This window comes from Carcharhinus amblyrhynchos, chromosome 2 (assembly GCF_965287045.1).
Source record: "Carcharhinus amblyrhynchos chromosome 2, sCarAmb.v2.hapA, whole genome shotgun sequence".
Taxonomy (NCBI): Eukaryota; Metazoa; Chordata; class Chondrichthyes; order Carcharhiniformes; family Carcharhinidae; genus Carcharhinus; species Carcharhinus amblyrhynchos.
In genome coordinates, this window is record NC_137325.1 from 27,801,144 (window position 1) to 27,822,833 (window position 21,690).

Genomic DNA, 21,690 nt, shown 5'->3' on the forward strand with positions numbered 1-21,690 from the left:
TGATAGTTTAGCAAATACTAAAAGTACAATATACAAGATAACAACTTGCTTTCATGTACAGTGAAATACACACAAACCATTTCACAGCAGCAGTATCAGACAAGATTTGGCACAAGCCACAGAAAGAAATATCAGGACAGATCATAACCTTTATAGACCACAAACCCCGGTGAAAGACGTAGGGTGGGATTTTACTGCCACGCTTGACCCGAGACTGGAAAGTCCTGCCCGAAGTCAACAGACATTTCCATTGTTCATCCCTCGCCTGCTCCGATTCCATGGTGGGCGGAGCTGTAGAATTCTGGTGATAGAATTTAAGGAGCAAGTTCAAGAAAGAGATGGGTGTAGAGAGGCACAGAAATTTAGGGAGTGACTTTCAAACTAAGGTTTCAGCAACAAGGCATGACCTCCATTGCTGGGTCAAAAGATGTGGGAATGATGTGAAGTGAAAATGTACAAGAAGCCAGGATTGGATAATTACAAATTGGTGAATATACTTCCAATAATTTCTTTGAATAGAAAAAAAAAATCTGATATTGGAGAGTCAAAGTTCTTTTTTTCAGTGGCAAAGTGGATTTACTTGACTTGTAGCACCGTTCTGAAGTCCTCCCTCACCCAATTGTTAATGGTGATGAACAACTATACAACACACTGGAGGATGAGTCACCGCAAATATCCTCAATGATGGTGGTGCCCAGCACATCAGTGCAAAAGATAAGGCTGAAATATTTGCAAATATTTTCAACCAAAAGAGCCAAGTGGATGATCCACCTCGGCCTCCTCTGGAGATCCCCAGCATCACAGACGTGAGTTTTCAGTCTCCCCTCCACTTGATATCAATAAATAGCGGCAGGCATTGGATACTGCAAAGGCTATAGGCCCTGACAATATTCCGGCAATAATACTGAAGATTTGTGCTCCAGAATTTGCCACATCCACAGCCAAGCTGTTCCAGTACAACTGCAACACTGACATCTACCCAACAATGTGGAAGATTGCCCAGGAATGTCCTGTGTACAAAAAGTCAGACAAATCCAACCTGACCAATTACCGCCCATCAGTTTACCCTCAATCACCAGTAAAGTGATGGAAAGTGTCATCAATGTTTCTAACATGCAGCACTTGCTTACCTAACCTGCTCACTGACATTCAATTTGGGTTACGCCAGGGTCACTCAGCTCCTGATCTCATTACTGCCTTGGTTCAGACGTGGGCAAAAGAGCTGAATTCTAGTGGTGAAGTGAGAGTGACAGCCCTTAACATCAAGGCGACATTCAACCAAGTGTGGCAGCAAAGAGCCCTAGCAAAACTGGAGTCAATGGGAATCACAGGGATATTCTTCAGCTTGTTGGGGTCATATCTAGCACAAAGGAAGATGGTTCTGGTGGTTGGAGGTCAATCATCTCAGTTCCAGGACATCACTGCAGGAGTTCCTCAGGGTAGCATCCTAGGCCCAACCATCTTCAGCCGCTTCATCAATGATCTTCCTCTGTCATGAGGTCAGAGGTAGGGATGTTTGCAGATGATTGTACAATGTTCAGAACAATTTTGACTCCTTAGCTATTGAGGCAGTCCATGTCTAAATGCAGCAAGACCTGTGCAATATCCAGGTTTGTATTGACAAGTGGCAAGTAATATTCACACCATACAAGTGGCAGGCAATGACCAGCTCCAACAAGAGAGAATCTAACCATCGCCTGTTGACATTCAATGACATTACCATCGCGGAATTCCCAAACTATCAACATCCTGGGGGCTACCATTGGCCAGGAACTCAATGGACTAGCCATATGAATAATGTGGCTAAAGGAGCAGGTCAGAAGCTGGGAATCTTGCAGTTCCCAAGTCCCCAAAGCCTGACCACCATCCACAAGGCACAAGTCAGGAGTGTGATGGAATACTCCCCCTGCCTGGATGGGTGCAGCTCCAACAACACTTAATAAGCTTGACACCATCCAGGACAAAGCAGCCTGCTTGATTGGCACCGCATCCACAAACTTCACTCCTTTGACTATCCATGAACAGCAGCAGCCGTGTGTACCATCTGCAAGATGCACTGCAGGAACTCACCAAGGTTCCTTAGACAGCATCTATCAAACTCACAACCATTACCATTTAGAAGGACAAGGGCAGCAGATATCTGGGAACACCACCATCTGGAAGTCACTCAGTGTCCTGCCTTGGAAACATACTGACGTTGTTCCTTCACTGTCACTGGGTCAAGATCCTGGAATTCTCTCTGTGGGTTACCTACACTACTTCTGGAACCACTACTGCAGTGGTTCCAGAAGGCAGCTCATCACCACCTTCTCAAGGGCAACTAGGGATAGCTGCTGGCCTAGCCAGTGATGCCTGCAGCCTGTAAATGAATAGAAGAAAACTCGATATTAGTGGTGTTTTAATTCATTATGTGATTCAGGCATAAAGCTAGGGAGAACTCTCTCTAGCTTTACGCCTGAACTCAAAACAGCTGAGAAACTGATACAAGCCCTGACAAAGGGTCATCCAGACTTGAAATGTTGGCTCTATTCTCTCCTGTCAGGCCTGCTGAGTTGTTGCAGTGCTTTCTATTTTGGTAACTGATAAAACTCCAATTTTTAATTTATTAGATGCCAAAGACATTTATCAACCACTAAACAAATAATGACTCGTGCTCTGAAAACAGCAGAGGAGGTTAGCGTTATGTAGAGAAGGTAAATATATTTATGTCAGGGGAGAGCTGCACAAATCACATTTTCAGGCAGATCGCACAATCTCACACTTTCACTTTAAGGAGTTGCTCCCTGGTCAGATGTTCACAAATCACAACTGAGAGTGTTGGCCATTGGCCAAACTCCTAGGCCAGGCTTTTCTTTTGACTCCAGCACTTTCAAATCGGACTCCCATGAGAAATTTGAAGAAGCTTCAGTCTCCAATGCAGAAGTGCTGGCAGGTCTGTGCATGCTTATATTTACTCCAGACTCCATCGTTCTACTTGTTACTTGGTGGGTCTTCCATCTTCCAGCTCCACAAACACCAGCTCATCCAAAACACTACTGCCTGCACTGTACACCCCTGTCCTTGCTGACCGAAACTGGTTTCTGCTCGAGAGACATCTGTCCTCTCTCTTCCTTTCTCTCTCTCGCCCCTCCTGTGAGGTGCAGCTTAAAACTTACTCTTTCAACAAGATTTTGGTCATTGTCTTGTTCTCTCTTTAGGTGACTTGACGTCAGATTGTATCTATTAATGCCCCTGTGAAGTTCGTTGGCACGTATTTAAAATCATCCTATAAATCCAAGTTGATGGGCCCACTGGGGCTTTGGGGGGTGATTCTGAGTCCGCATTCTCCGTCTGCAGGACTGGCGGTGCACGCTCAAAATCCGGAGAGCAGGATTTGTTCCGCCGAGTTTCCGAGTTCCGATCTACTCAGCCCCTCGCTGGCGGAGTGATGTGAAACATGTCATGGGATTGCAGAGAGCTCATTTCAATACATTAGCATCTCATTAGCAAGCGTTGTCTCTGGGACACCCCCCGCACTCACCAGGTATTCAGCGGGCGCCACCATGACAACAAACCGCCGCCATTTGCAACAGGTGAACTTGGTGCCTTCGCCTCTGAAGGGGATTTTGGAGGTGAGCTTTCAGGCACCCTTCGCGATGTGCACTGCTCAGAGCGCACTGGAGAGGACTTAGGGAACACAGGTAAGTTCAACTCGGGAGCAGGGATGAGGGTCTCAGGATCGCCGTTTTAGAGAGAGCTGTCAGATGGGTCACTTCCCTCCACATAAAATAAAAGCAAATTACTGCGGATGCTGGAATCTGAAACCAAAAGAGAAAATGCTGGAAAATCTCAGCAAGTCTGGCAGCATCTGTAAGGAGAGGAAAGAGCTGACGTTTCAAGTCCAGATGACCCTTTGTCAAAGCTAAAAGGCATAGAAAGGGCCCACCTCCACTTTCTTTTAACTTTGACAAAGGGTCATCTGGACTTGAAACGTCAGCTCTTTTCTCTCCTTACAGATGCTGCCAGACCTGCTGAGATTTTCCAGCATTTTCTCTTTTGGTTTCACTTGCCATCACATCGGGGTGCCCTTTGCTTTAAAGGGATTGTGAAAGCTGGTACCCGGACAGTGTTTCCCCATGTCCTCCTTCCTGGGTTCCTGACCATTATCACAGCTGAGGGAGTGCCCTTCCTTAGTGGGGACTGGTAAGAAGGTGGGACGGGCATAGCACTGCCAATCTCACACCCAGGGACGAGGTGCTGGGTGAGCATGGTGGTTCCTCCAGGCTGGGTGACATGAACAGACAAGATGGAGGATCTGTAGGTGGAGTGAAATTTATTGCCAAACATCCAAAACAACACTACACTAGCGTCTATATTCACCCATGCCCATTAAGTGCCTAAGTTTTATTCATCTTCCTGATCCTGCTGCTACACTTAGCGTATCTCCAGGATCCACAGCTGAGGTTGAGGCGACCTGTTGCCGTCCATACCCTTTAGCCTGAGATGACCTCGGCCGGCATCCTCTGAGGGGCCGGGATCTTGAGAGTCCAGGTCTGCATGGATGTTTGATTGCTTCCCTCCTCGGTGTCTGGGGCAGGAGGTGTGTCGCTCACAGGAAGTGGGGTGTCAGATGGGCTGGAGACACCCAGAGTCCCCTGACCTGGGGGGGGGTTGGGGCATGATTTGTACTCCTGCTGATCCTTTTCCCGTCAGGTTCCTCGGGAGCCCTATGCTTCACCTCGGGATGGAGGGGTAGCTGGAGTGAGATCCAGAAGCCCTGCCGTCCTTTGAACATAAGAACATAAGAAATAGGAGCAGGAGTAGGCCATCTAGCCCCTCGAGCCTGCCCCGCCATTCAATAAGATCATGGCTGATCTGTTGTGTCTCAGTTCCACATTCCCGCCCTTTCCCCATAACCCTTAATCCCCTCTCTTACCAAAAACCCATCAACCCGCGTCTTAAAAATATTTAGCGAGGCAGCCTCCACCACCTCAACGGGCAGAGACTTCCAGAGATTCACCACCCTTTGAGTGAAGAAGTTCCTCCTCAACTCCGTTCTAAACCGCCCCCCCTTTATCTTGAGGCTGTGCCCTCTAGTCCTACTGTCCTTTCTGAGCGGGAAGAGTCTCTCCACTTCTACCCTATCCATCCCATTCATCATCTTATATGTCTCAATGAGATCTCCCCTCATTCTTCTAAACTCTAACGAGTACAAGCCTAGTTTATTCAGCCTCTCCTCATAGTTCAACCCCCTCAACTCCGGTATCAGCCTAGTAAACCTCCTCTGCACTCCCTCCAAGGCCAAAATATCCTTGCGTAAGTGCGGCGACCAAAACTGCACACAGTACTCCAGCTGCGGCCTCACCAATGCCCTATACAGCTGCAGCAAGACCTCCCTACTTTTATATTCAATCCCCCTCGCTATGAAGGCCAGCATCCCATTAGCCTTCCTGACCACCTGCTGCACCTGCAGGCTGGGTTTTTGCGACTCATGCACAAGGACCCCGAGGTCCCTCTGCACCGTCGCCTGCTACAGTTTTTCGCCACGTAAGAAATAGTCCTTCCTACCATTATTCCTACCAAAGTGGACAACTTCACATTTGCCAACATTAAATTCCATTTGCCAGTTCCTGGCCCATTCGCCCAGCCTATCCAGATCCTTCTGGCTCTAACACTCATGGATTCTCACCAGTACCTGCACCACGTAGTTGAAGCCCTGCGCCATGATGTGGACATTTTCTGCAATGGAGTGTTGGTCATGCTCCAGGCTCTCCAACCTGGTAGTGTTGGCCTCAGTGCGCTGCAGTGACGGCACCATCTCCTCGGATAGAAAGCGATGGGATTCCTCCAATCAGCTTTGCAATCTGAGAAGGGCTACTGTCATCCCTTCCAGATATATGTGCCTCTCCCTTTGCAGCTCCCAGTCCCAGTCAGGGGTCCCTGGACACCTCCAGCCCATTTGCACCCCTGTCCCTGTGATCAACACACCTCCAGCCGCTGTCACCAGGGAAGGAAGCAGTCAAACATCCATGCTGCCCGAAAACAGGCCTGGGCCCTCAAGGTCCCGATCCCCCAGAGGGCACCTACCCAGGGGCACATCATCAGCCTGGGGCTTAGCAGAATCCTGGACCCCTGCATCCCTCCGAGTGCCGGTTCCCTGGGACTTTCCTGCCTTTGCTTGCTGTGGATCTTCAGCTGTGAGATATTCCCCAGTGAGTGACCTAGAATGGTGTTTACTTAGTGAACCCACCGAGGTGTGGGTATCTGTGCTGGTGCCGGGTGCGGGTGACAGCTGGGACGCCTCTTCAATGGTGCGGTCGGAGAAGGCCCCCATTGAGCTGCTGGAGTCCGGTGGGTCCAGGGGGTGCGAGGATAGTCCGGCATATTCTGCTGGTCAGCCTGCAAGAGAAGGGAGATGGCATCAGTGCATTCCAGAGGATACAGAGGGAACGTTTCTCAGTTGAAATGTGTTCAGGATTCTTTCTTTTTTCTGCTTCACCAGCAGTCAGGCATACTCTTCCCCCTCCCCTGTCAGCTTGAGTACTCTCGGCACGGGCATAACACCAGCTGGCTGTGCCCGCTCACACTTGTTGTGGTTGAGTTTGTCCCGCAATGAGACAGAGAGGAAGAGTGTAGGCAGCAGGGTTGACATTCAAGGTGGTGATGAGGTGTGGCAGGAGTGGGGCTTGGGTGGTAGCTGGAGTGTGAGGAGCATGGCAGCTACTGGGGGGATTGTGGGACAGTTGGGGGGGGGGGTGGACCTGGTGCCCGGTGTTGGCAAAGGCCAAGGGGGTTGAGTGAGAGAAAGGGTTGGGGATGTGAGGGGCATTGCACAGGGTTCCTGTGGCAGAATGGGGGTGGTTCACTCACCCTGGTTGAGTGAAGATCGTTCAGCTTCTTCCAACACTGCCACCCTGTCCTCTTCTGGAGTGCGCTAGCACTGACCAGGGCTGCCTCTGTATCCCAGGCAGGGGCAGTGACCCTGCTGGAAGGCCGTCTCCTGGAGCTGGGGTAGAGTGTGTCCCACCTCTGCTCCACTCCACCCAGCATCCTGGTGAAGGCCATCTCTGAAAAGTGCAGTGCTGCCTTCTTGCCTGCCATCCCCTGTGGTCATTGTGGAACAAGTGCTGGGGAGCCACTTTATACGGAGCTCCCCAGTTCTTGCAGCTGTTAAGTTGTTGTGGAGTGGGAGAATCAGAGGGAACCTGCTGCTGGAGAAGTGTGAAACACATGGGCATAAAAATTATTGCTAATGAGGCCACCGTAGGTGGGAAATACTCTGCTTTTTCACACCAGAACCAACACTCTACCACTTTTTGATAAGATTTTACCCCATCTCTCAAGTGGCGATTGTGCGCTGTAAACTGGGGGGAAAAAGGCATTACTTGGATCACCCCCCCCCCAGGTCGATATTTCTTAATAATCAGTCACTGAGGGTGACCCAGCCGCTGTGACTTGCCAATGTCCCAGGTCCCTCATGTGCTCCTAAATATTAATGACAAAGCAACTTGAAGCGACAAGATAGCAGAACGAGTTTGACACATTTGCTTAATCCGTTCAGGCATTAACCTGCTTATCTTAAATGGGTAAAACCTCTGCTGAAGTAACTGACAGAGGAATGTTATCGGGAGCATGGAGGGCACACGGGATCAGGACTGCTGCTGTTGTGAAAGATAAGCACAGACTGGTGGGCTAAATGGCCTCTTCTCATTTTGTAATTTCTATTTAACGCCCGTCTTGCCTTTGACAATGAGGTTTAAAGTTATTGGAAACATTTGTTATTTTAAATTGAAGTCGTCCGGTATTGTAGATGTGGAAAATTTGATTTTTAATTCATAATTCTGGATGTATTTAACTGAAATATTCATCACTGTATTGAATTATTTGTATATGTGTGATTAATTACTTCAGTTACGAAGAAAGATTGGAGAAGTTGGGACTGTTTTCCTCAGAGAAGAGAAGGCTGAGAGGAGATTTGACGGAGGTATTCAAATCCATGAGCGGTCTGGACAGAGTAGATAGGGAAAAACTGTTCCCACTCCTGAAAGGATCAAGAATGAGAGGGCACGGATTTAAAATAACTGGCAAACAAAGCAACAAGGACATGAGGAAAATCTTTTTCATGGAGAGAGAGAGAAAGGGGTCTGGAATGTACTGCTCAAAAGTGCAGTGGAGGCAGGTTCAATCGAGGTCATTGAAGGGGAAATTAGACCATTAGGTGGTTTCCTCAAACTCAACGCCCTAATTCCCTTTGATGACCCCCTCACCGGAGGTGACATGCAACTCCTACATGTTGGCATCTGGCAAGTTCACCCAGCTTTGCAGCGCCAAGTTGTGCAGTGCACAGCAAGCCAAATAATCCATGGAACCCTCTTGTTAGGCAAGGGAATTATAGGTTACCAAAGGTCGATGAGAATGAGGAAATAGATACACAAATAGATCAACCAGTGATCTTATTGAATGGCAGGGCAGGCTCGAGGGGCTGAATGGCTGACTTCTGCTCCTATTTTGTATGATCGTATGTCTGTGTGAGTGCACTGGAGTGCTCAGATTTGTCCACTCATCAGAATCACACCTTTAAAATTCCTATGGTCTGCTCCAGCAATGTTTGGGTCGTTGCATAATCTTTGTTGTATTTTTTTCTCTGCAGGATTCTGCACTAGCCATTCTTTTGCAGTTACCCTTTGTCACCATGGAGCTAGCCCTGGATGCTGTGTGGTCCTTCACATAGTATGGGGTCTGCTGTCTCCTCAAGATGAACGAGTTGTGGATGGTTCCTGGGTATCTGCTGCAAACCTGCTTGGTTATTTTCTTAAGGTCTTAAGTCCAAAGATGTGCGGGTTAGGGTGGATTGGCCATGCTAAATTGCCCCTTAGTGTCAGGGGGATTAGCTAGGGTAAATACGTGGGGTTATGGGGATAGGCCTGGGTGGGATTGTTGTCCGCACAGACTCAATGGGCAGAATGGCCTCCTTCTGCACTGTAGGATTCTATGATTCTATGGTCAAGACTACCTGTACATTGTAAGAATGATAGCCTTTCCTGTCTATGTATTGGACTCCTCATTTCCAGGGAGTTTTTATAGCCACTTGAGTACAGTTGATGGCACCCTGCATCTGTGGGGAATTGAGAATTCCAGGAAAGCCCAGTGCTCCGGCATTCCGGCTAGCTTAATATCTGCAACGTTGAAGTAATTATTGGCAACGGCAAAAAAGAAAGTCTGTGACTCCATATGCAGTTAGATTCATAAAGTCACAGAGTTTTACAACATAGAAAAAGGCCCTTTGGCCCATCTGTGCTGACCAACAAATACCTATCTATTCTAATTCCATTTTCCAGCACTAGGTCCATATCCTTGTACGCTATGGCATTTCAAGTGATCACCTGAAAGCTTCTTAAATGTTGACAGAGTGCACGCCTCTATCACCCTTTCAGGCAGTGAGTTCCAGATTCCCAGCACCCCCTGGGCGAAAAGGTTTTCCTCAAATCGCCTCTAAATCTCCTGCCCCTGAACTTAAATCAATGCCCCCTGGTGGGGAAAGTATCTCCCTATGTTCCCTATCTATAGATATCTACTAAGGGGAAAGTACCTCCCTATGTACCCTATCTATAGATATCTACTAAGGGGAAAGTATCTCTCTCTGTACCCTATCTATATCCCTCATAATTTTGTACAAGTTGATCAGGTCCCCCCTCAGCCTTCTTTCTCTAAAGAGAGCCTAACCAGCCTCTCTACATAACTGAAATGCTCCAGCCCAGGCAATATCCTGATGAATCTCTTCTGCACCCTTCCTAGTGCAATCACATCCTTCCTACAGTGTGCTGACCAGAACTGTGCATAGCACAGAAGCTGTGGCCGAATGAATGTTTTATATAGCTCCATCATAACCTCTCTGCTCTTATATTCTATGCCTTAGCTAATAAATGCAAATATCCCATATGCCTTTTTAACCACCTTACCTACTTGTCCAATTTTCATGCCATCTGCAAACTCACTGATCATACTCCCACCAACATTCACTTCCAGGTCATTAGTGTTGACTACAAACAGCAAAGGAACCAGCACCAATCTATGCAGTATACCACTGGACACAGGCTTCCAGCCACAAAAATAACCATGTCTGGTGGATTCGTCCCAGAAGAATGTGGCCAAATGTTGAAACTGAATGAGGGGAAACATGCAAGATTCAAATCTGGGTGAGGAAACCCCTGTGAGTTTTTATCCCATCGCCTTAACCACTCAGCCATGACTACAGTTGATTTTCAAGTTACAGTGTGCAAAGTATATTGTCGTGATCATGGACTGCAGTTTGGATGTTTGTCACAGTTTACGGCTGTCTCTGACCTATCGTCGCTTCAAGTCATATTTGTACAGGTTTAGCACCAAATTAAGTAGGCAGCATTTAGTATCATAGTCCAGTAAATGTAGAGACACAAACAGATTCTTTGCTCAGGAGGCCCTGCCAACACCACTTCTGCACATGATTCAGTCATCAATAAAATTCCCAAGGCTCTACTTAAAATGTTTCCCATTGACTTTTGAGTTGCACAGTAGCATAGTGGTTAGCACTGCTGCTTCAGAGTGCTAAGGACCTGGGTTCAGTTCCAGCCTTGGGTGACTGCCTGTATGGAGTTTGCACGTTCCCCTTGTGTTTATGCGAGTTTCCTTCAGGTGCTGTGGTTTCCTCCCACAGCCCAAAGATGGGCTGGTTAGGTTGATTGGCCATGCTGAATTGCACCTTGGTGTCAGGAGTTTAGCAGATAAATGTGTAAGGTTACAGGAATAAGGACTGGGTGGGATTGTGGTCAGTGCAGATTTGATGGACTGAATGACCTCCTTCTGCACTACAGGGATTCTATGAAGATTTTATGATCCACATAAATTCAGCCTCAGATCCCTGGATGGGTATCACATGTTTCAACTTTCCTGTGCATGAGCGAGATCTTAAACTGACAGAGCAAAGAGAACTCCAGAGTCCACTTAGAAGCTCCACATGGAAACTAAACATTCATAAAGAAAGAGGGGAAACTAATCCAACTTTACACAATGCTCAGGCAACTCGTCACATCTTTGTTTGAAAGAACATTAGTGCAGTACCTACTAATGACCACAACTGCACTTTGAAATGTTTGACACGGTAGCCGGTTAGAAAATGAACCATCAACACCTAGTGGTTACAGTAGGTCTAGCAATCAACCTTCTTTCATTCCTCTTTATCACACAGTAACTCAGGTAAGTGATTAAGATTGGATTCCATTACAGATGTGCTAAACTGATCCTTTAAATTATTATAAGAACATAAGAAGTAGGTGCAGGAGTAGGCCATCTAGCCCTTCGAGCCTGCCCCACCATTCAATAAGATCATGGCTGATCTGTTGTGGCCCAGTTCCACTTTCCCGCCCTCTCCCCATAACCCTTAATCCCCTTGCCTATCAAAAACCCATCAACCCGCGTCTTAAATATACTTAGCGAGGATTATAAAATTCCCTGTTCAAAGTGAAAGTCTGTGGAATAAAAGTAGCAGCGTGGATACAAGGTGGCTGAGTGACAGGAATTATAAAATCCGTAAAGTGCCGAAAGACACCATTTGGCCCATCGAGTCTGCACCGACCACAATCCCACCCAGGCCCTATAACCATAACATATTTACCCTGTTAGCCCCCCTAACATTAAAGGCAATTTAGCATGGCCAATCTTTGGGCTGTGGAAGGAAACTGGAGCACCTGGAGGAAACCCACACAGACATGGGGAGAATGTCTGTGTAGATTTGCACAGTCACCCAAGGCTGGAATTGAACCCAGGTCTCTGGTGCTGTGAGGCAGCTGTGCTAACCACTGTGCCACCCCTCAGAAACAGAGCTCTATGGTGAAAATGGTTGTCTTTCAGATTGGAGGCAAGTTCACATGAAATAATTTCAAAATTGGGTAACTGATGGACTGAAGTATACATTCTCATTCTCTCCTCAAAGCCTTATCCGCTGAGTATTCCCAACATTTTCTGTTTTTATTCCATAAGGCATATTTTAATTCCTAACTTTTTCATTACATTGCCCTTTGGCCTTTCATCGTGAAACCTTTTGGCATTTAATCAGTCCTGACTCTCACCCTTTACCCAGAGGGTGGTGAGGGATTGGAATGCCCTGCCTGCTGCAGTTGTAAATGCGCCTAGTTTGGGGGCGTTTAAGAGGTCTGTGGATAGGTTTATGGACGAAAAGGGATTGGTTTAGGTTAGTGGGTCATTGTTGTTGTTTTTTTTTAACTGGTCGGCGCAACATCGTGGGCCGAAGGGCCTGTTCTGCGCTGTAATGTTCTATGTTCTATGTTCTATTGCAGGCCTTTCCTTTTCTTCTTTTCAACATTGCTTGTGTCAAACCTATTACATCTTGAATGTCTCCCAGTCCAGATGGGAGGCTGTGGTTCTGAAGTGTTAACTCTGTTTCTCTCTGCCAGACCTGCTGAGTGTTTCCAGGACTTTCTGATTTTATTTCAGTTTTCGAGGACCCAAAGCATTTTGCTTTAGTGTGCAGCCAGTTATACTCCACTTGAGGCTCCTCCCATCCTTCATCTTAGAATCCCTACAGTGCAGAAGGAGGTCATTCAGCCCATTGAGTCTCTGACAGAGTATCTTACCCATGCCGTCTCATGGTAACCCCACACATTTACCATGGCTAATTATTCTAACCTACACCATAAAAACCCTACAGTGCAGAAAGAGGCCTCCTGACCCATTGAGTCTGCACTGACCACAATCCCACTCAGGCCCTACCCCCATATCCCGACATATTTACCCACTAATCCCTCTAACCTACGCATCTCAGGACACTAAGAGGAAATTTTAGCCTGGCCAATCAACCTAACCTGCACATCTTTGGACACATCTCAGGGTACTCAAGGGCAATTTAACATGGCCAATCCACCTAACTTGAACACCTTTGGACTGTGGGAGAAAGTCGAAGCACCTGGAGGAAACCCATGCAGACATGTGCAGAACATGCAAACTCTACACAGCCAGTCACCCAAGACTGGAATCAAACCAGGATCCCTGGCGCTGTGAGGCAAAGGTTAATCACTGCACCATTGTAGCGCCCATAATTCTTCTAATCTTCTAATTCTTTCAATCATAACTCTATTCCCTTCTCCCTCATATGTTTATGTAGATTTCTCTTAAATATACCTATTATTATCACCTCATTTATACTACAAAAAGTACCAAAGCTTAGCTTGCTTAACTATGATCAGAATTTTATCATCAACTTTGTAACCCTGGCAAGATTACATGGTCGAGGGGTGACATATTAGCATGGATAAGAGACTGGTTAGCCAATAGCAAGTAGAGAGTAGGGGAAAATGTTTCTTTTTCGGGTTGGTGAGCTGTAATCAGTGGAACACCATAGGGAGATCAACGCTGGGGCCTCAACAATTTACAATCTTCATCAATGATTTGAATGAAAAGACCAAATGCGTTGTAGCCAAATTTACTGATTTGCTAAGTTTTCTCAATGGTGGCACCTAACTGGCTGTCTTAAAGCATGCCATCCAATTAAGGACTGTATATGCGTGCCTGATGTTGCTGATCCATTCAGAAGACTGGCAATTCTGAAGTTTTGGAAGACCAATTAGAAGAGGTAGGTGCTGCTGAGGCCTAAGAAGAGATTAGACAACAGAGAGCAAGAGACGCTTTTTTTTAGGCAATTGACGAACATACAATGCCTGGAGCAGAGATTGCTCCAACATTTAAGAATCGCTTAGCTAGGTGACTGGTGGAAATGGGATTAAAAGGAAATGGTGTTTTCACAGACTCCACACACTCTGTGTGGAATTTGCATGTTCTCCCCGTGTCTGTGTGAGTTTCTTCCGGGTGCTCCGGTTTCCCCCCGGATGTGTGGGTTAGGTGGATTGGTCATGCTGAATTGTCCCTCAGTGTCAGGGGTTCTAGCTAGGGTAAATGCATGGGGTTACGGGGGTAGGGCCTGGGTGGATTGTGGTCAGTGCAGATTGGATGGGCCAAATGGTCTCCTTCTGCACTGTAGGATTCTATGAACTAATTTGAAGAGGAATAGGAGAGTTTCTCCCTGGCAAAAATTTCTCTCTCAGTAAACACCATTAAGCGGATAATGTGACCATTATCACATTGCTGTTTGTGGGATCTTGCTGCTTTAGCCACTGCCGGTTCACATTGCAGCACTGATAGCACTTTGAAGGTGCTTCATTGGCTGCGAGTATTTTGCAGCATCCTGAGCTCATGCAGGACTCTGTATCATTGCAAGTTCCATCTTTCTCTGCAAGGGACTGGATTTCTTGCTCTACATTTGCAGACTGGGAACACTGGCAGAAACCCTTACTTTGGCACAGCTTGGAAAGCAGGTGTATTTTTAATGGCTGCTGACCACACTAAACAGAAACAGAAGTGGGATGGGGTTGGAATCACAAAGTTACACAGCACGTTTAACTGCCAAAGTTTTTGATTGGCGAATAAAACCTTATTGTCACATCCACTGCAGCGCAACCAAATAAATCTTCCCAGCAGTTAAATGGAGGGAAAGAGCTATGGAATCCTGACACTGCAGAAGTAGGCCATTCCGCCCACTGAGTGTGTGCTGACTCTCCAAAAGAGCATCTTAACCAGACTCCGGACACTGCCAGGCACCATGATGGTTAGAGTGTCCTGTCTAAAGACTCTTGACCCTCTTCAATCATCCTGCCTCTCCCCATCCTTCCCCCATAGCCACTTAATCTCCTGGGAGGGGCAATAGAAAGAAAAAAAGCCCAAAGCCAAACAGGGAATAAGTGCTCCAAGAATTTTCCTCTGAACACCCTCCTTCCTCTTGCTCACCCGCCCCTGCCTTATCCTCATAACCTACAAATTTATCATGGCTAATCCACCCAACCTACACATCTTGGGGCATTAAGGGGCAATGTATCATGGCTAATCCACCTAACTCACATATCTTTGGACACTAATGGGCAATTTAGCATAGCCAATCCACCTAACCCTCTCAATATTTTGGACACCAAGGGGCAATTTAACATGGCCAATCTCCCAACCTGCACATCTTTGGACTTTGGGAGGAAACCAGAGCACTCGGAGGAAACCCACACAGACACGGGGAGAACGTGGAAACTCCAAACAGACAACGACTTAAGACTGGAATTGAACCCAGGCCCCTGGCTTCGTGAGGCAGCGGTGCTAACTACTGCGCCACTACTCAATGGCACTTATCTCACACAGTTAAATATTTGTGCCATCATAGCTAACACAGGTACACCTGCACAGTTGGACAAACCACCGGATATGTCAAGAGCATGACTATTTTCCGCTGAGTTCTCCTTTGACAACACTGTAACAGCTAAGTGCAAGCAGATGCTCCTTATAAAATAAAAAACAAACTACAAATTCATTGGCAATCAGCTTTGAGGGGGATTATAAATGAGGTGACGTATTGTTAAGGGAGTGCCAATTCTGTTTCATGTTGCTGACAGCGAACAAAAGAGGGCAGTGGGTGAGGCTGGTAGCTATGGTGCTGTCGCTGCCTTGGCAGCCCTCTACAGATTTGGTCCGTCTTTTAATTACAGAGCTCCAGCAACCCACTCCACCAGCCCAGGCCCTGAACACCCCTCCTCTCCTGTCAGGCTGACAAAGGTAGCCCAAGCTGATGAAAGGACTAATATTTGGTTCTTTACAAACCGTCAGCTTTGTGCAGCAAGTACTTGACTGCACCTGCTCCTTGTACTCGGGTCCCCGTTCTGCTTTCTCTGTTTTGCTTTAAATCCTTCAGGCACCCTGAAATGGGGAAGGAACAGGGGACTGGGACTAATCCAATCGCTCTTTCAAAGAGCTGGCACAGACAAAATGGGCCAAATGGCCCTCTCCTATGCTACAAGGTTTCATTCTTCTATGATAAGAAAGCCAGCAGCCGCAGGGTTTCATCAGCTCTTATCAAACTGTAAAGAAATACAGGAGAGATAACTAATTAAATCTTCTCGCAATATGTCGAGTGATTTATGTGCGCTTTCCAGCAAAATTTAAGGACTGGGGCAGCTTTATATGCAAGGCCGGGATTTATTCTTGTATGAAGTCAACAGGCCTTTGACTGGTCTGTCAAACTCTCCGTCCTGCCCACGACCATTTCCACAGAGGTGGGGTTGGAAAATCCTGGCGTCTCTTTTTACTCCTTAGCATTACAATGACTTGAGGTTAATTGCTGCATTCCCACTGTATTTAAAAGGCTGTTAATAATTTCATTCACTCCAACCTAGTGAGGCTGAGAATGATTCAAAGTTGCGGTGTGCTTCTGTCAATGTGAATCATAAAATATACAGACAGTGTCAAACGAGGCCATTCAGCCCATCAAGTCTGCACTGACCGCAATCCTACCCAAAACCTATCTCTGTAATCCCATGCATTTACCCTGCTAATCCCCCCGACGTCATGGGGCAATTTAGCATAGCTAATCCATCTGTGTGATACTATCACTGCTGCACTAAATCTTTAGTTAATAGAAACGAAATGGATATGAAACAGCGAGAGTACTGCATTGGGCTCCTTATTTAAGGAAGGGTGTAAATGGTTTGGAAGCAGTTCGGAGAAGGTTCACCAGGCTAAACCCTGGAATGGGCAGGTTGTCTTCTGAGGAAAGACTGGACAGGCTAGGCTTGTATCCGTTGGAGTTTAGAAGAGTAAGAAGCAACTTGATTGAAACATATATGATCTTTAAGGGTCTTGACAGGGTGGATGGGGGGGGTGGGGAAGGTTTTTCTTGTGGAGAATCTAGGACTAGAGGTCTCTGTTTAAAAATTAGGAATTGCTTATTTAAAATGGAGATGAGGCAAGATTTGTTTCTCTCCTTGAGTCATGAGTTTCTGAAACTTCCTTCCTGAAAAGGCAATGGGTGCAAAATCTTTGTATATTTTTAAAGCAGAGATGGATAGACTCTTGGTAAGCAAAGGAGTGATAAGGTGTAGGGAGTAGGCGGAGTGCAGATACTATCAGGTCAGCTGTAATTGGCAGAGCAGGCTCAAGGGGCTGAATGGCCTACTCTTTGTACGTATGTCTGCATGTTCTTAGGGCTGTACCTGTGTTAGACACTGTTCTCTGCAGCAGAGAGCCAGAGTCCAGAAGGCTGTGTCAGGGTTTGGGACTGGGCTGGAGAGGAACTTCCAGTGGGTTGGGGATGACTCAGTGATTGTGGTCCGTGGAGGTACAAATGATACAGGGAGAACTCAGAAAGAGATCCTGCTGAGGGAATATGAGCAGGTCGGGGCTACATTGAAAAGCAGAACTTCAAAAGGTAATAATCTCTGGATTACTAACTGAACCATGAGCAAATTGGTTCAGGGTAAATCAGATCAGAGAGTTAAATTAGTGGCTCAAAGTTTAACATGGGAGAAATGGGTTCGGATTCTTGGGGCACTGGCACTGGTATTGAGGAAAATGGGAGCTGTTCCCTTGGGACAGTCTTGACTTGAACCAGGCTGGGCCCAGGGTTCTGGTGAGTTGGTTAATTAGGAAATAAATAGAACTAAATAATGTGGGGGGGGTGGCTGATGGCTCGTGCTTGGGAAAATGTGATTAATTAAGTAAAAAGGGCAAGGTAGGAATAAGGAAAATGATGATGAGAGCATGGCAGGAAGGGACAGGGGGTGCAAACCTAAGAGTGTACCAGCAGATAGAGATTACAAAAATAATAAAAAAAACAGAACTATACAGTTTGGAGATTGCAACATAAAAGTAGGTGTTTTATTACAGTTATACAAATGTTGGTGAGACCACACCTAGAATACAGTAAATAGTTCTGGTTTCCTTATTTAAGGTGCATTGAAGCAGTTTAGAAAGGTTCATTCACCTGATACCTGGGATGGACAGTGCGGGGAAGGTTTGGACAGGCTGGGCCTCTATCCACTGGAGTTTAGAATATTGAGAGATTGAAATATTTAAGATCCTGAGAGAACTTGGATGCTGAGAGGATGTTTCCTCTTTTTGGGAGGGACTAGAATTAGGGGACACAGTTTAAAAATAAGGAGTCTCCCACGGATAGGGATGAGCAGAAATGTTTTTCTCTCAGAGGGACGTGAATCTTTGGAACTCTATTCTCCAGACAGCTGACAGTTAGGAGGGGTTTGGGGGGGCGGATCTTACCAAAAAAAATCGCAAGGTGTTGTTTCGGGCAAGAAAACTGGCATGTTTCTCTCCAGATCTTACGCCACTCTGCCAAAATGAATCAAAGGGGCATGTTCCACGCCATCATGCAGGGGGAGAGGGCCTTACCACGCTGGCATCCACCCCTGCCCCGAACAGCCATCGCTGGCATCCCCTGTCCCTCTCGGCTCACAACCAAATCTGAATGAACCCCTACCCTATTTTCCTCCATCATGGGGCTCCCACTGGTGCCCACCTTGTCACAGGTTGGCACTGGTTTAAATTGGCATGGTGTCAACCTGGCAGTGCCAAACTGGCTGTGCCAATCTAGCCACGTCCCCCTCCCCCAGGGGCTATACTCACCCAGGGAGATCCCCTCTACAGGCTCACGTCCAGGTGAACTTGTTGAAAATCTTGCCAACCTGATGGCACGCTGGCACCCACTGAATATCCAGTGAAGGGGGGATATGCTAATGTATTAAATGAGCTTCTTGGGGTCCCGCGGTGGGTTTCACACTACCCCACTGCGAAAGGGCTGGAAGATCGAAACTTGGAAACTCGACAGGGCAAATTGCGCTTTCAGAACCTCTGCGGATTCTGAGCACGCGCCATCATTCCAGCAGAACGAGAGTGCAGGCTCAAAATTGCTCCCATTGTCATTGAATATTTTTAAGACAGAAGTAGATAGATTCATGATCAACAAGGGAGTCAAAGGTTCTTGGGAGTGGGTGGAATGAGGCCACAGTCAGATCAGCCATGATTTTATTGAATGGTGGTGGAGGCTCGAGGGAGTCAAGTGGCCTACTCCTGTTCTTAAGTTGTACGTTGTAATTAACTTTTTCATCAATGTTACGCAATTTTTAGAACAAAGATTGTGTAGAGAAATCATTTTTAAGTGAAGTGCGCACCTGGCCATATGCATTGCTGTGCATTTCTACTCCTTTGTTATTTCCTCACACAACATACACATAACAAGGAAACAGTAACAGATCCCAATTGCCAGTCCTGTCTGCTTCTTGCCCAAGAAGAATCTCTAGAAAGGAGGGTCACTCAGTGTTGCCAGCGTACCATCATCTCTGATTTAGACACATATCGAACAGGTTTATTTGGAATCACGAGCTTTTGGAGCGCTGCTCCTTCATCAGGTGACTCACAATTCCAAATAAACCTGTTGGACTTTAACCTGGTGTTGTGAGACTTCTTACTGCGCCCACCCCAGTCCAATGCCGGCATCTCCACTTAACTGACATATAATCGCCATTCCTTTATCTTCACTGGGCTAAGATGTTGGAATTTCCTTCTTCAAGTTTAAATTTATTTATTAGTATCATAAGTTAGTTAACATTGCAATTAAGTTACTGTGATATTCCCCTAGTCATGATGTGGAGATGCCAGCGTTGGACTGGGGTAAACACAGTCCTATCGGACTTTAACCTGGTGTTGTGAGACTTCTTACTGTATATTCTTCTAGTCACCACACTTCAGCGCCTGTTCGGGTACTCTGAGGGAGAATTTCTCATGGCCATTGCACCTAGTCAGCACGTCTTTTGGATTGTGGGAGGAAACTGGAGCACTTGAAGGAAACCCATGCAGACATGGGGAGAAAGTGCAGACTCCACACAGACAGTGACCCAAGCCGGGATTCAAATCCGTGTCCCTGGTGCTGTGAGGCAACAGTGCTAACCACTGAGCTACCGAGCTGCCCAACCTTAAAACCACCATGGAGGCACCATCCACACAGAGACTGTAGCAGCTGAAGGAGAGATCCCACCATACCCACCAAATACGATTCCCCAGTAGGTGAACCTCAACGCAAGGAACGTGCAATCAAAACCATTCATGGGAAGATAGTAGTGTGGTGGTAATGTCACTAATTTAGTAATTCAGATTAATGCTCTGGGGGCAAGGGTTCAAATCTCAGATTAGAAGATCAAATTCAATTAATAAATCTGGATCTGAAAGTTTGAGTCAGCGACGGTGACCATGAAACTTTCATCGATTGCTGTTAAAAAGCCAACTGGTTCTCTAATGCCTTTTAGGGAATGAATCATAGAATCCCTACAGTGCAAAAGCCATGAAAGGCAGGAAAATGGGGATGAGGCGCATATCAGCCATGTTCAAATGGCGGAGCAGACTCAAAGGGCTGAATGGCCTAATACTGCTCCTATATCTTATGAACTTATCCTATGAACTTATGAAGCCACTCAGCTCATCAAGTCTGCACTGACTCGCTGATAGGGTATCTTACCCAAGCCTTCTCCCCACCCTATCCCTGTAGCTCCACAAATTTAGCATGGCCAATCCACCTCAATGGCACATTTTTGGACTGTGGGAGGACCTGAGCACCTGGAGGAACCCACGCAGTCACAGGGAGAACGTATAAACTCCAATCAGACGGTCAGCCAAAGCCAGAATTGAACCTGGATCCCTGGAGCTGTGAGGCAGGGGTGCTAACCATTATGGCACCGTGCCAGCATCCAATGTGCCACTGTGCTGTGCTTACCTGGCCTACATGTGCCTCCAGACCCCAGAGCAGTGTGGTTGACTCTAAGCTCTCTGAAATGGCCAAGGGATGGGCACCAAATGTTGGCCTTCCCCAAAGATGCTCACATCCCATGAAAGAACAAATAAAAATGCGTTTTGCCAAGATCGACAGCTCTAACTTTATGACACAATATAGTTCAAGAGGCGTTCATTTAAGTATTTCAGTGATAGTTTTCCCAGCTAACCTAACCTATTCAGTCTTCGTTATCTCAATTCTGCAGGTTTATGACAAACATACACGTGAAAAACATTCCCTCGTCTTTCTTTTCCCCCACTGCGATTTCAATCAGCCCTGGCTGGCTCCGTAATGTTTCTGGAACAGAAGAGCTGATGAGTTTTTGTTTGTTCTTTTGGAAACTTGCGTTTGCAGATTAAATGACAGAAAACTCCAAACGATGCCCACAACAAAACAAAAACAAAGCTCCCCGTCTCTCTATTTTTTTGTGTGTGTGTTTCACTGTCTACAAAGCTGCGCCTGACCTGAATTCTGCCCAACACAAAACAAGTGTGAGACGGGACAGCTGGTGAGTGATAAAAGTTCTTATTTGTGTTTCTATGGAGCAGCTGCACTGCCAACAGCTGACCTGAAGCTGTGCAACCCAAGTGTGAATAGCTGAATTAATAAACCGCACACAGCCTTCCCAAATACCCCTCCAAATGCTGCGTGCGGTTTTTTGATTTTATTTGATCAAGGCCTCACAAAGGCTCCAGAGTACACATAATTGGCGATTTACTTTCTCATTAACAGTGAAAGCACCCTCGAAATCCTTCCATCTGGGTTAATCCGGCAACCATCAGATTATAGAGCGATAGAGGACAATTCATAGAAAAGGGAGAAGCGGAGTCGAAAGAGTGAGAGTTAGAGTGTGCCCGGACCAGAAATTAATTAAACTCTGAGAGTTTAATCTTCCCGTGAAAACAAACGCTTGACATGGTGCTTTCGGCTCAGCGAGTAAGTGGACAGCCAGGGGTGCAATGTGGCACCGTTGTCAAGGCGGCACGGTGACTAAGCGATGCGATCAGGCGTAGTCT